Here is a 13,944-nt window from a genome sequence, read left to right as displayed (position 1 = left end):
GGTGGGCGGCAGCCAAGACAGGCCCTCTGAGCCACCTCTGGGTGGTCCTGCCTCTACCTGCAGGCACATCGTGGCTGAGTGAACATGCATGGATGCAACTCGGAGCTCAGACCCATGGTGGGTCAACTCCAAGGGCAGTAGCTGTAGGCCAGATGCTGAAGGGCTCCCCACCACAGGGCACAGGGTGGGGCTGCAGGGGTGGCATCCACATTTCCTGGATGACTAAGGATTGCAGGGATGTGTGGCCACCACCGAGTAAGCTAACCCTCTGTGTGTTGTCACTGGGCTGGGCTCTGGGGAATGTGGGATGACCTAAACGTGCCCTGCCCCCATAGAGCTGCAGCCCAGCCAAGTGCCCAGCAGCCACAGCAGGACCTGGAAGTGGGCAAAGGGAGTGGGGGTGTCAAGGTCCGGAACAACTGGAAAGAAGCTGCTGAGGCCTATGGAGATTCAAGCGGTGACACACCCTGGGCCACCTGCCAGTTCTGGCAGTGTAGGGGTGGCCAGGTCTTCACCAATGGCGTCATTTTAGAAATTTGTCAACTCAGATGTCAGAAGGCAGGGCTCGCTGCCGTTGTCCAGGGGACGCCCCAAGTCAGGACACTGCACTGCAACAACAGTTCCCGCCTCCCAAACAGCTGCATCACGGGCTGGCCTGGCCCCGCCCCTCCGGCCACAAGAAGGAAGGAGTGCGACTGGGTCACCCGCCCGGACAGACTGCTTTGCTGGGAGCTCCCCCTGGGCAGGAGCCACAGTGGTGTTGAACTCGCTGCCCTGACCGACTCTAGGCGCCTCGGCCCCATGGATGACCGCCAGCCAGAAACCCGCTCAGACACGCTGCAGAATGTGGTGAGTGCTCCCTCCCCTCTGCACGGGAGAGGGCGGGGGGGGGGGGGGTGGGAGGGGGTGGCAGAAGACAACGTGCTCTGAAGGCATTTGTCCAGCTTGGAGATTCCTTCTGACAAAGGTGAAACCATCATGTTCCAACCCTGGCCCAGAGCTGCCTGCTCTCCTAGAGGGGGTCAGGATGTGCGTGGGAGGCAGCAAGCTTGATGGAGGGCCCCCCCCCTCCACCTGCAGTTTGATTGGTCTACTGACACAGAATTTGTGGAGAAGGGGTTCTGTTCCCTTTGAATCAAAATGTCCAAATAGCAAACCAAGTAGAACGGGGCAGCCACCCTAACATCTTGGATGTGACGCAGAGAAGCGGTAGTGCACTTGGTTCTCTTGTGGCTAATTTTTTTTTCCTTTTTTTTTTTTTTTTTTTTTTTAGGCAGAAAATCTATTCCAAGAGATCCAAGAACATTTTCAAGCTCTAACTGCAACGCTAACCCTCAGGAATATCCTTTCTGTGGACCACAGAGGTCGCGTTCACTCAGCTGGGACTGTTTCTTAGGGAATCCGGGAGCCCAGAAATGCACAGAACCACCCAGGGGGGTTCCCAAGCCTTGTGGCAGCTGCCTGCTTTGTCTTAGGAACAAAAAACAAGAAATCAAGCAGAATTAGGGCAGAATATTTTTTTTTTTCCAGTTTGAGCACCTTCAGATAAGGGCAATATCTGCCCAGCAATTTATTTGTCTTACTTGAAATTCAGAATTAGGGAAAGATCTTCCATCCCCACAAACTGGGCCGGGTTGCAGTCAGGAGCCGTTTCCAGATCTCTGATGAGGGTGTAGAGGCCCAAGGTCTTGGGCCATCCTCTGCTGCTTTCCCAGGCTGTTTCTCAGGGAGCTGGATGCAAAGTGGAGCAGCTGGAGCTTGAACCAGCATCCACACTGGATGCTAGAGCTGAGGGAAACAAGCTCCCGCACCACCACACCTTGTTCCCCAGAACAAAAAGTATTCTCAAATGTGGGAAGATCTTAGAAATTTTGAATTTTTGAAGCGGTCGTTTCCATTTTATTTGCACACTCAGAATTTGGCTAAAACACAGCAAACTCCTATCCCTAATCCATGCGCAAGCAAGAAACTTACAGGTTTCCAGGTCAGAAGCACTCTTAGGAAGGGACTGATGGGCCCTGGCGCTGATTTCACCCTGCCATTCTCCCTAACCTCCTACTGGAAGAAATGGGGCATCACATTGAGGACCTTCAGAAGAATGTAAGTGATTTGATGGTGCAGGCTGGGATCGAAGCTTCTGTGAAAGAACAAATGGTAAGGCCACTGTGCACCTTGCATGTATGTATCTCCTGCTGGCTCCATTATGAACACTAGAATCCCCTACTTGTTTGTGAGGCAAAGTATTGTCTCTAATTCACAGAAAATGTTCTTTTCTAAACAGACCGACTAAAATATCTTGGTCATAGTTTCTCAAATGTACATTTATTTGAACATTACATTTCATGGGGAGTATTTTTTCTCCCCTAATCTTCTTGCTTTAAATATTTATTTATTATTTGAAAGGCAGAGTTGGAGAGAAGAGGAGGATCTTCCATCTGTTGATTCAGTCCCCAAATGAGCCTGGGCAAGCACCCCTCAGTGGAGCAGCCACATCAGATGGGATGTGGGGTCACAGGAGGTGGCTTAGTCTGGCATGCCACAACACTGGCCACACTCCTAATATTTTTTCAAATTTACTGTATTCCTCTGAAAGGCAGAGTTAAGAGAGAGGGAGGGAGAGAGAAAATCCCCCATCACCCAGTGGATACAACAGCTGGTGCTGGGCCACACGAAAACCAGGAGCTTCATCTGGGCCTCCACTTGGGGCATTGTTGACTGCTTTCCAAGGCACACAGCAAGGATCTAGATCAGAAGTAGAGCAGCTGGGATTTGAACTGGTCCATGTGGGATGTAAGCACTGCAGGTGGAGGCTTAGCCTACCATAACACAATGTCATCCCCTCCCCAACTTTTTTTTTTCAATGATTATTTATTGTTTTGAAAGTCAGATTTTTACAGAGAGGAGAGACAGAAGAGAGATCTTCCATGCACTGGCTCGTGCTCCCCAAGTGGCCACAACATCCAGAGCTGAGCTGATCCAAAGCCAGGAGCCAGGAGCTTCTTCTGCATCTCTCACGTGGGTGCAGGGTCCCAAGGTTTGGGCCGTCCTGTCCTCCCCCAATTTTCCCAGGCCACAACCAGGGAGCTGGATGGGAAGTGGAGCAGCCAGGAAATGAACTAGCATCCATATAGGATCCTAGCACATGCAAGACAAGGACTTTAATCACTAGGCTACCACACAGGACCTCAATCTTTGATAGCCTTCAATCAGAACATGAATCACAAGCTAGACAGACTCTGACCACTGATTTGCAATCACACAGCCTGCAGTCATCAGACCCCTCCACACTGCAAACATTGCATTTCTAGTGGATCTAGATATGGAGTCTTGAAGGTAAAATAAATGCTGTTTGAAGTCTCAAACAGTTAAAACCAGGAGCCAGGAGTTTCCCCTAGGGATGCACGGGCCCAAGCATTTAGGCCATCTTCCACTGCTTTCCCAGGTACATCAGCAGGGACCTGGATCAGAACTGGAGCAGCAGGGACTGAAGAGGTACTCATATGGGACCAGGCATTATAGGCCGTGGTTTTACCCAGTGCACCATAGCCCTGACTCTTACGAGGATTGCTTTTTTTGCTTGGTGGCTTTTTTTTTTTTAACAAAAAAAAAGGGGGGGCTTTCTTATTTTTATCAGAAAGGCAGATCAGATTCACGGAGAAAAGGAGAGACAAAGATCTTTCATCCACTGGTTCACCCCCCAAATGACCAAAATGGCCACAGCTGAGCCAATCTGTATCTGTGTCTCCCGTCCCGCGGAAGAAATCACCCGATACTGGAGAGCATTTCAGAGGCACTTTTATTCCAACCTTCAGTTCCTTCTTTGGGGCAGAAGCCCCTGGCTTATATATCCCTCCTATCCGTTAAATCCGTTACCCAGAAGCCTTCAGTTAAGTCAGTTAAGTCCGTTATTTCCGTTACACAGAGAACCTCCTCCCCCTCCCCCGAGGCCCCTGGCTATCTCTCAATCCTCCAATCAGCTTACACGCCTGAGGCAAGCAGTAAAGGGCCAATCACAGGGCACTTCCTGAAACCTGTCTCCAAGAGGAAGTAGGGTCCAGGCTCTCCTTAGGGCAGGGCACAGGTGCAGTGCTCCCAACAACTCCCCCTTTTTGTTTTATTAAGCAAGGGACTGTGCCTGTCTTAGGTGTTCCGAGTCCAGGCTCTCCTTACCCGTCATGGGCAAACCGCGTGGCTAGGAACGTGGCGCCTGTCTTAGGTTGGTAAAGCCTTTTCGGATACTTACCCGTCTCTGACTACCAGTCCAACATGCCTAGCCAGACTTCTGGGGATTCTCTGTTGTGAAGGGCAAGCACAGCTTGCACTAGCAGCCGCTGTTGCTGCTGCTGATGCCATACTCAAAGATGAAGCATCTGCAGACCCCCAAAGAAATAAGATAAGGCCCAGGCCTACTATACCGGCCCATTGGCGTGCAAAGGAAAGACCCTTTAGTATCCAATTTGTCCATTGCTCTACCGTGGCAATCTCTACTTTGGTGCTATTTATAGCGGATAACTCTCTGGGCAAATTCAATGCTTGGGACCCATTGGTGACAATAGAAGGAGTAACACACAATCCAGGTAAATGGAGCTTGTACACATACATAAATAGCATTATAGATAACATCACAACTGCAATTAACTTTAAAATCTTCCCATATTCTAGAACTATTACTACTATAATTACAATTTTTTATCACTACCTTATCAATAAATGCAAAAGCTGATATATCTGAACACCTACCCCTACTGGTGCACAATACCCAAGCATTCCAGGGCAGGGCAGATACAGATTGAACAGGATTACCATATGTATAATTATATCAAACTGAACATCCCAAGTCCCATACAAATAAACCCGTGTAAATTATCAAACTAAACATCTCAAGTCCCATTCAAATAAACTGAAAGGCTTCTAAATAGATTAGCTGCAAGTTGGAAACTGAGAGGACTTCAGATAACATGTCCACCTGTTCTTAAGTCAAGTTCACTCATCAGCTTATGATTAGTAAGCCAGTCCAAACATGTTGGTTAAACTGCTCCTGTGTCTGAAGAACCACAGAGATCTGCCACGTCAGGGCGTACACAGTCATAACCGCCGGTAGCTATTGCTGTTACAGTGGCAGCGGTAACCCTGAAGTCATACTCTGGCCGCAGGTGGACTGACAGGTCGTTTTCTTTAACTGTCATCGTTCTGGGAAAATAGGTGGGCACGCACCTCACCACAGCCAGCGGGTACTCAGTTGTATTCCAACATTCTGAAAGAAAACAATCTATTCCACAAGTTAAGTGAATCTCTGCCTAACTAGCATTGCTAACAAGAAACACAAACGGATAAAAGCAATTCTGCAACTGGCCTCCAAAAATCATGGACATTGCTGCTTCCACAGCACAAACGGAGGCTTCACCTCAAAAGAATTTGTGGTTATACTCTGCATAGGATTTTAGTAGGAATACTTACGTCCTCTAAATGTACTGTTTTTATCTGTAAAAGAATGGCCACTATTCCTAAGGTTTAACTAGTCAATACAATGCAGGGTGATGGCACAGTAGAATTACTAATATTAATACTCACCTGAAACAATAATAACTAGCTTGTCCTTTAGGGATCTATATTGATCCCTATTCCCCCTTTCTGTTTATATAGCATAGTTTTTTTTTTTTTTTTCTACGCTTCCACAGCTTTATTGCCTCTTGGCACCATTTTTTAGCCTGTTCATACACTAACTGCTTTACCAAAGGCATTGCTGACTCCACCTCCCCAAAAATTCTAGAGGCAGTTTGAATAAGTCTAGCTACAAAATCAACATAAGGCTCATTGGCTCCTTGAATAACTTTGGAGAGACATCCCTGTAGATCCCCACTGCCTGTTCTAAATTCCACTGGGGGTTTCCTGCAGCAGCATTACGCTGCTCAGTGTCTGAACAAAACTCTTGGTATGCCACCTTCCAAGAAAAAGCATGGGCAGAAATTGAGCTATTTATAAAAAGAGCTCCATACCCCCAACAGCTGGGGTCACACACCAGACAATCTGATAGTCTGATTTAAGGAGAAACTGGCAGGAAATATCAGGACCTAAGTGCTTAACAAATACTGATATATAATATATAAAAGCCTAATATACTTGCTTGTCCCGTCGATCTTCCAATTGAAATGCCATCATCTTGGCCACTACCCGAGCTTTCACAAGACTCAGCAGCAGGAGCTTGCCGTACAAGCCTCTCAGGAATCCACCTCGGACCATTTTCATATTTTGGGAAAATACAGACTGATCCTCTCCCCCAAATGAGGACGGGATCTGGGCCTTGGGTCTGAGGTACCAGGTTGCTTACTCTTATAGGGTTAGTATAAAGTGAAAACTGTCAAATAATAGCTTTACTAAACATTTATCCCAAAGGCCTACTTCCTGTTATAAATGAGGCAGGAATACAGGTTAATAATAAATGTATCAATGATATAATACTTTAAAAATAATTATTAGTAATTTAAGTTACATAAATTTAAGAAATCCATGTTAACTAGTAATCTTATTCAAAGTAAATGAATTTGTAGCAAAGGTTTAAAATCACTTAGATATTTTTACAATCCTATCAGAAAGCTCTGGGAGTGTCTGCAGAATTCAGAGCTCAAGGCAACCTGCTTTTGCTGTTGATATGCAAATTATATGTATGCATTAATTTACCTGCTTTTTAAAATGTTTCCTACAGGAAGTTTAAACTTAATTCACAAAAGCTAGAATATACAGAAGACAAACATTAAAACACACATGTGCGCGCACACACACACACAAACACATGCTTTTGGAGACTTAAAAAAATTATTCTCAATCAAACTTAGTAATAGTAGTGTTCTCCAGAAACCAGCTGTAAAATCATCAAGTAAATAGTCTTGAACAAAGACCTTGAGAAAGAAAAGTCACCGCTATGAAATCTTTTCATCATTGCAAGAATGCGAATTTTAGTCTTCCCAGTAATATAGCTATCCTAAGAATATGTAGTAAACAACCAGATACAACTGTAGAGCTAAATCATTAAAAGTGCAAACTAAAATTTAAACCTTCACAACTCCATGGATGTATATAACAGTTTGACACGACAAAATTTTACTACATTTGGCAATAATCTTAATCCAATCAACCTGATTAACTGTCTCCACAAAACGGGAGATAAATCCGTTGGCATTCTTGAGGCCTCATAAGAATACCAAGGGAAACCCTTTGGAAACTTTTGAATTCTTGGATGCCGCTTTAAGGATGGCTAAAAATATCTGGAAGAAGGTTTTTGTTGTTGTTAGTATAACACATTATAGGTTAGATTTCGTTATTGACATGAAATCATCATTCAAATACCTTTAAAACAAATACAAAATCTTTACCAATTTAAAGCAGTGAAAAGTTTGATAACCAGCCGAAAACACAAGAATTATTTTAAACTATAAAAATGCTTTATATAAAATAAATACCACATTAATTTAACTTATACCTTGAAATAATTTAATAGTGAATTACAGTTAACTTCTATAACAAATTATTTGCAATAAAATTTTATATTTTTGAAAACATCACAAATGAAACCTTAAGAATTACAAGAGATAAAATCGTGGTTTTTTTTTTTTTTTCTTGACCTTTTCTTTCGGATCATACTAAAAAGATATTTAAAAGGTAGAAAACAAGGCAACAGAAAACTTAGGGTCAGGTAATGGAGGTCTGCATGAATCCAAAAGCGGCCACCTGTAGCAATATAAGGCCTGACTAACAAAATCAGCATCCCAAGAACTGCTATCAGAGCAAAGCATTTAGCCAAGCTTTTAATGGGTGGAGGATCCTCAGAAGACTCACTTCCAGAGGCCTCTTCCTTATCCTCCGAGTTTGACTCTCCTGACTCACTTAACAATCTCTGCAGCAGGTGCTGCATGCGCACAGTGGAGGACAAATTCCCCATTGCTCTAACTTTTTTCTAGTCACTCAACTGTGAACCTTATTGTCGCCAACTGCGAACTTTTCTATTTATTTATTTATTTTTTCTTGTCGCTAACCTGCGAACCTGACGTGCACGTCCCCGCCTTGTGCGGCTTCCTGAGCAAAAGGCTCAGTTGTAAACTAATTCCCGCTGTAAGCGGCTCCCTGAGCGATCTGCTCAGCTACTTACCTTCCTGGTATTCACCAGCTAACTTCTGTCCGAGTCACGGTACCAGATATCTGTGTCTCCCGTCCCGCGGAAGAAATCACCCGATACTGGAGAGCATTTCAGAGGCACTTTTATTCCAACCTTCAGTTCCTTCTTTGGGGCAGAAGCCCCTGGCTTATATATCCCTCCTATCCGTTAAATCCGTTACCCAGAAGCCTTCAGTTAAGTCAGTTAAGTCCGTTATTTCCGTTACACAGAGAACCTCCTCCCCCTCCCCCGAGGCCCCTGGCTATCTCTCAATCCTCCAATCAGCTTACACGCCTGAGGCAAGCAGTAAAGGGCCAATCACAGGGCACTTCCTGAAACCTGTCTCCAAGAGGAAGTAGGGTCCAGGCTCTCCTTAGGGCAGGGCACAGGTGCAGTGCTCCCAACAAATCTGAACCCAGGAGCCAGGAGCTTCTTCTAGATGTTAGCAGAATATTTAATTAAAACATCTAGCTGGGGCCTGGCATGATAGCCTAGTGGCTAGAGTCTTTGCCTAGCATTTGCTGGGATCCCATGTGGGTGCCAGTTCATGTCCTGGCTGTTCCACTTCCCATCTAGCTCCCTGGGTGGCCTGAGAAGGCAGTGAAGGATGGCTCAAAGCCTTGGGACCCTACCCTGTGTGGGAGACCTGGAAGAAGCTCCTGGCTTTGGGTCAGGCCAGCTGTTGCAGCCATTTGGGGAGTGAACCAGCAGTCAGAAGATCTTTGTCTCTGCCTCATCCCTTCTCTGGAAATCTGATCTGCCTTTCCAATAAAAAAAAAAAAACATCTCTAAAAACAAACAAATAAATAAAGACATCCAGCTGGTGCCAATCCCACATCAGTAACAACCAAACACCTTGAACCCTCTGCCTTGCTGAACTCTGGTGTTTCTTCACCTGCCTCCCTCTGTCTCCCAACACTTTCTCACAGCTCTGCCTTTAAAATAAATGTTTTTATGGGTATCAGTTACAGCTCTCATTTAAACACTAAAATCAGCTGTGTGTAATGTGCATCATTCTCCTCAAACTCAGAATCACCTGTGACTCCACCACTGGAGCCCTCTCCCGTGACTGCTCTTCTGTCATCTGATATTCTCCTCTTCCACATGATCCGTGGCTGTCATGTTCTCTGCCTGGCTGTTGTAATTTTAGCTGCTTTTGAATGGAAGGCCAGCTATTCCCTTGTGATGCAAACTGCTGCCCACCTTCATGTCATGATAAACAGGCCCTAACAAGCAGTTACCTGATAGTCACTAACGCCTTTCCTGAGTGTGGCTACAGGCAGAGGCATGTGGCCCAAACCACCCAAGGATGGACTCCCAGCAGCAGGGCTGATACCAGATGCTGTTCTCTGCTCCTTTCCCCAAATCCTCCCTGCCCTGTGCCTGGCCAAGGTGTGACCCTATTTCTAAAGTTCTCATTTCTCAGGAGAACTGCTCAAGGACGTAAGAGTACAGGTGCGGATGTAGAGCAACAGAACCTCAAAATGCCAATCCCACAGCATGGGTGATGGAAAGAACCTGCTGATGAGGAGAGGGGGAGCCAGCACTTGCCTTCCACCACCTCACCATGAAGGGCTGCGCCCCAGCCTGGACAGCACATTGACGGGCAGTCTGTGTCCTAACCTCTCCAGCTCTTCTGTTGGTCAGTGTTGAAAATACAGCTTTTCCTTTCCAAATCACAGTCAAAGTGGTCTTTGTGTGCTTGGAGCAACAATCCTACCTTGCTCAGCAATGGGTCATTATTCTAACCCCAAGGTTGAAAACCACATCATTTTAGGGGTGGGTGCTGCCAGATGAGATTCCTGAATCCCATAATGGAGTGCCTGCTACCAGCTCTGCTTCAGGTCCAGACTGGGGGATAGCTGTCCTGGCCTGAGTAGGTGGGGTGCCTGCCGCCCATATGGGAAACCTGAGTGGAGTTCCTGACTCTTGGCGTTGGGCTGACCCAGCCCTGATTGTTGTGGACATTTGCGAGTGAAGCAGAGAGAGTTAATTTGGCATCAAATACTATATTCATACAGGTAATTTAAACCTCATTTAACACAAAGCCATGAAACTATAAAAACATAAACCCTTGTTGTAGGGTTAAATCTTCAAAGACTAAGTTGTTGAAATTACACATTCTCCAGTTTTAAACACACTCGACTCCCTTTGTCAGAGTACTACACATTCACCTTCATACGCTGTGCGACAGATAAATGTGGAACAGATGCAACATTGACATACTGTGACATATACAAGAAACACATTGAACACTCAGATACTGAAACATCAACATGAAACATGCTCAACATGCAATGAGACAGATAAAGGTGGAACACACCCCAGACAGGTAATCATGGAACATATTCAATAGTGTGACACTGAGATAAACACAGAATGCACTCAACCTTCACACACTGTGACACAAACACAGAACACACTCAGTGTGCAAGCACGGCACAAAAGGGACTGAGCTTCCCCTGACTATTTCCAGCCCCTCCACCCCTTCTTGTGCACCGTGGCTTTGAGGGTTTTTTCCCAAAAGGAAACCCCTCCTCCAGCTGCCCCAGCACTGGCTTCTGAAAGACAGTCCCCACTTGACCTCTGGTTTTGGAACATGGCCCCTGCATCCTGGCAGGTCAGACCTGAGTTGCAACCTTATACATTCTATCCCCTGACTGAATTCGTGAACGAGTTTCAAGCTTTTTGTTCATGGAGACACTGAGGCTATGGCCACCTAAAAGGCCAGGGAAGGACACCTGTGGACTGCCCATAGTAGCAGGAAGCTGACCAGGACACTGTGGACATTGCTTTCGCAGCTCCTGACCATAATTCTAAAAATGCCACAAAGCAATGTGGGGGTTCATGACCTTCCTTCATGAGTCACATGAGTGGCCCAGTAAGGACCAGGCCAGGAAGTTCATGACCAGTCATCATCCACTTCCTAGGATGTCTCCCCATCCTGGGAAAGCAAGGGTCTAAGACAGAGCCATGAAAAACAAGCCAAACATGCTAGATCACACCCAATGTCATCGTGGTACTCAGTGGTGGCAAGACAAGTGTCTTTACCATGACTTACAATTCCAAGGATTACACAAAGAAAAAGACGTGACCTACGTGAGGAAATTAAAAAAAGGGGGGGCTTCCAGAATGGAGGCCCATGCTGTGGCACAGCCTGTAAAAAGCCACTAACAGTGATGCCATCATCCCACATGGGCTGGCTAATAGCCTGGGAAAGCAGTGGAGGGAGGCCCAAGTGTGGGGGCCCCTGCACCCTTGTGGGAGACTCCTGGTTCCAGTCTGGCCCAATCCTGGCCATTGCGGCCATTCCAGGAGTAAAGCAATAGATGAAGAACATCTTCCCCATTCTATACTTACCTTTCAAATAAATCTTTTTTTTTAAAGATTTATTTATTTTTATTGGAAAGGCAGATAAACAGAGAAGAGAGACAGACAGGAAGCTCTTCCGTCCGATGATTCACTCCCCAAGCGGCTGCAATGGCTGAAGCTGAGCCAATCTGAAGCCAGGAGCCTCTTCCAGGTCTCCCACGTGGGTGCAGGGTCAAAAAGCTTTGGGCCGTCCTCGACTGCTTTCCCAGGCCACAGGCAGGGAGCTGGATGGGAAGCAGGGCTGCCGGGATTAGAACTGGCGCCCATATGGGATTCCAGGTGCATTCAAGGCGAGGACCTTAACCATTTCGCTATTGCGCTGGGCCCTCAAATCTTTTAAAAATTTAATAATAAAAGCTGGAGATTAAGAACAGCAAAGATTTTGCAGTGACAACATCTATGGTGATTTCTTTTTTAAATGGGGATTCATAAACTGTAAAAACTTATAAAATACTAGAGTCAAGAAGCATTCTCAAAGCTGTTAAATGATTTAAAAAGAGCGAAGGTGAGGTGGGTCCTCCGTGCACTCATTCACACCTACATTTTGATAAGAAACCCAGAGCATCTCAGCCTGCTCATCCACTGCAGACACTTGGCATCCTGCCCTTCGGTGTCCTTGGTTCTAGCTCACTGTCTGCGGTGTAGCAGTCCTCTGAATTGCCTACTTTCTAGCTGATTTTTCCCAAATGCTGCTGCGGTAAATACATGTGCCAGTGTCTGTGGGGATGTGTGCTCCCGCTGTCTGCACACCCAGTACCTGTGGGAGTGCGTGCTCCCGCTGTCTGCACATCCAGGGTTGTGGTTTCTGCCAGCTGTTCCGACTGTGATCTTTCCAGAGCCAGCAGATGAGGCCAGGTCTGGCAGCCAAGCAGCTTGGGGCTCAAGTGCACATCCCCTGTGACTATATTTGGGGCAATCTAAGCTTGAGTTTCCCTTTCTGGTATCTGTGATTGCTTGCTCTCTGGAAGAAGGCAAGGTAGACTTGGGACGCCATTAGTCAGCATCATTACAAACCACAGGCAGGTGATGACACTAGTGTGCAAACAATGTGGCATTCACATGCAGCCCCCACACTCACGTGGAAGCCCCTCAAGTGGCTACTTTTAGAGAACAGGCCTCCATGGAGGTTCAAGGTTGGGCTCCTGCTCCCACAAGAGGCCCAGAGCCCCCTCTGACATGTCCATGAGACACAGATGTGGAACCCAGGCATACAACGCTGCTGCCCATCAGTGAGATGACCCACAGCCCACTCAGGGTCAATAGTCCCTGACATGGCTGTACACTCACCAACTTCACACCAGAATCTTGCAGGCTTTGGGTCTGTCTGTACCGGACAGTTCATGCAACAGGGACCAAATACTGAGTGGAGACTGACTTCTCCCACATGGCCAGGTGGTCTAAGGGTTGTCCATTTCTCTTCAGGACTCAATATCTGGCTGCTCTGCTAACGCTGCTGTGAGGTCCTGTGGGGACACTGGCGTGGAGTTAAATGGCTAGGCAGCACCAGGCCTAACTGTGAACACCACCCACCTGTTTTTAGGCAACTCTGCTTTTCTACACCTCCACCCCAGCAGGTGCAAAGCACTCTGCCTCCTCCATGCACTCAGTAACACCTGCCACAGTCTGTTGAGTCCAGCCCGGTGGCTTTGGTGTTCCCCATGGATCTGCACGTTCCCGAACAAGCAGTACCACTGAGTCTCTTCCTCACACGTAGGAAGTGCCTAGCATGCAAACTGTCAGATGCCAGGCCTCACAACACTATGCAGTGGGCTCCTGCTCCTCGTTGCACACATGGAAACAAACTATTTGAATCTGTACATGTAGCAAAACTGCTTATTTATATGTTAAACATTTGTCTCATTAAGTACTCCTCATGTTTTAACAACCATAATCAAACAACAGCACTAAGCATCTTCACACTAATTAAGCAGCCAAAGGCACTGCTTCACATGCTCACACACAGCTGCACAAGGCACCGCCTGTGTATTTACATGTGCACAAGACACTCCCTGTGCACCTGTGGACACTGTGTTAGCATGCATGTACAAAGTAATACCTGTGTATTCCACATGTATACAAGACTGCAGTAACGGCTACTGCTCACACTTGGTCAGTAGACAAGAGTCTGGGTCTGAAAGCCACAGCAGCTGCCATGGAGTGCCACACACTCTCATATCAAAGTGTGGGTACTGCAGGAAGGAGTTATATATGGATAGATGGTTTATTCATTTATCTGAAAGGCAGAGAGGGAAAGATGGAGCCGGAAACCTTTCATCTGCTTGTTCACTCCCCAAATGCCTGGAATACTTGGGGCCAGGCCAGACTGAAGCCGGGAGTCAGGAACTGCTACCTGGGTGGCAGGGAACCAAGCACTGACCTTCCCACTGCATTAGCAGGGAGCCAGATCCCAGATGCAGACCGGC

The 13,944-nt window shown here is 46.6% G+C and overlaps 1 long non-coding RNA gene across 1 annotated transcript; it reads left to right on the top strand.

Annotated features, from left to right (window-relative positions):
* The first annotated feature begins 2,048 nt into the window (after positions 1 to 2,048).
* On the top strand, positions 2,049 to 9,830 carry LOC131482510 (uncharacterized). The gene is made up of 2 exons (XR_009247060.1): positions 2,049 to 2,154; positions 9,576 to 9,830. It is a non-coding gene; the product is annotated as an uncharacterized LOC131482510 (long non-coding RNA).
* The last annotated feature ends 4,114 nt before the right edge of the window (positions 9,831 to 13,944 follow it).

This window comes from Ochotona princeps, chromosome 18, assembly GCF_030435755.1.
Source record: "Ochotona princeps isolate mOchPri1 chromosome 18, mOchPri1.hap1, whole genome shotgun sequence".
Classification (NCBI taxonomy): Eukaryota; Metazoa; Chordata; class Mammalia; order Lagomorpha; family Ochotonidae; genus Ochotona; species Ochotona princeps.
Note: the sequence above shows the minus strand (reverse complement) of the source record. Positions and strands in the feature narration are given on the sequence as shown.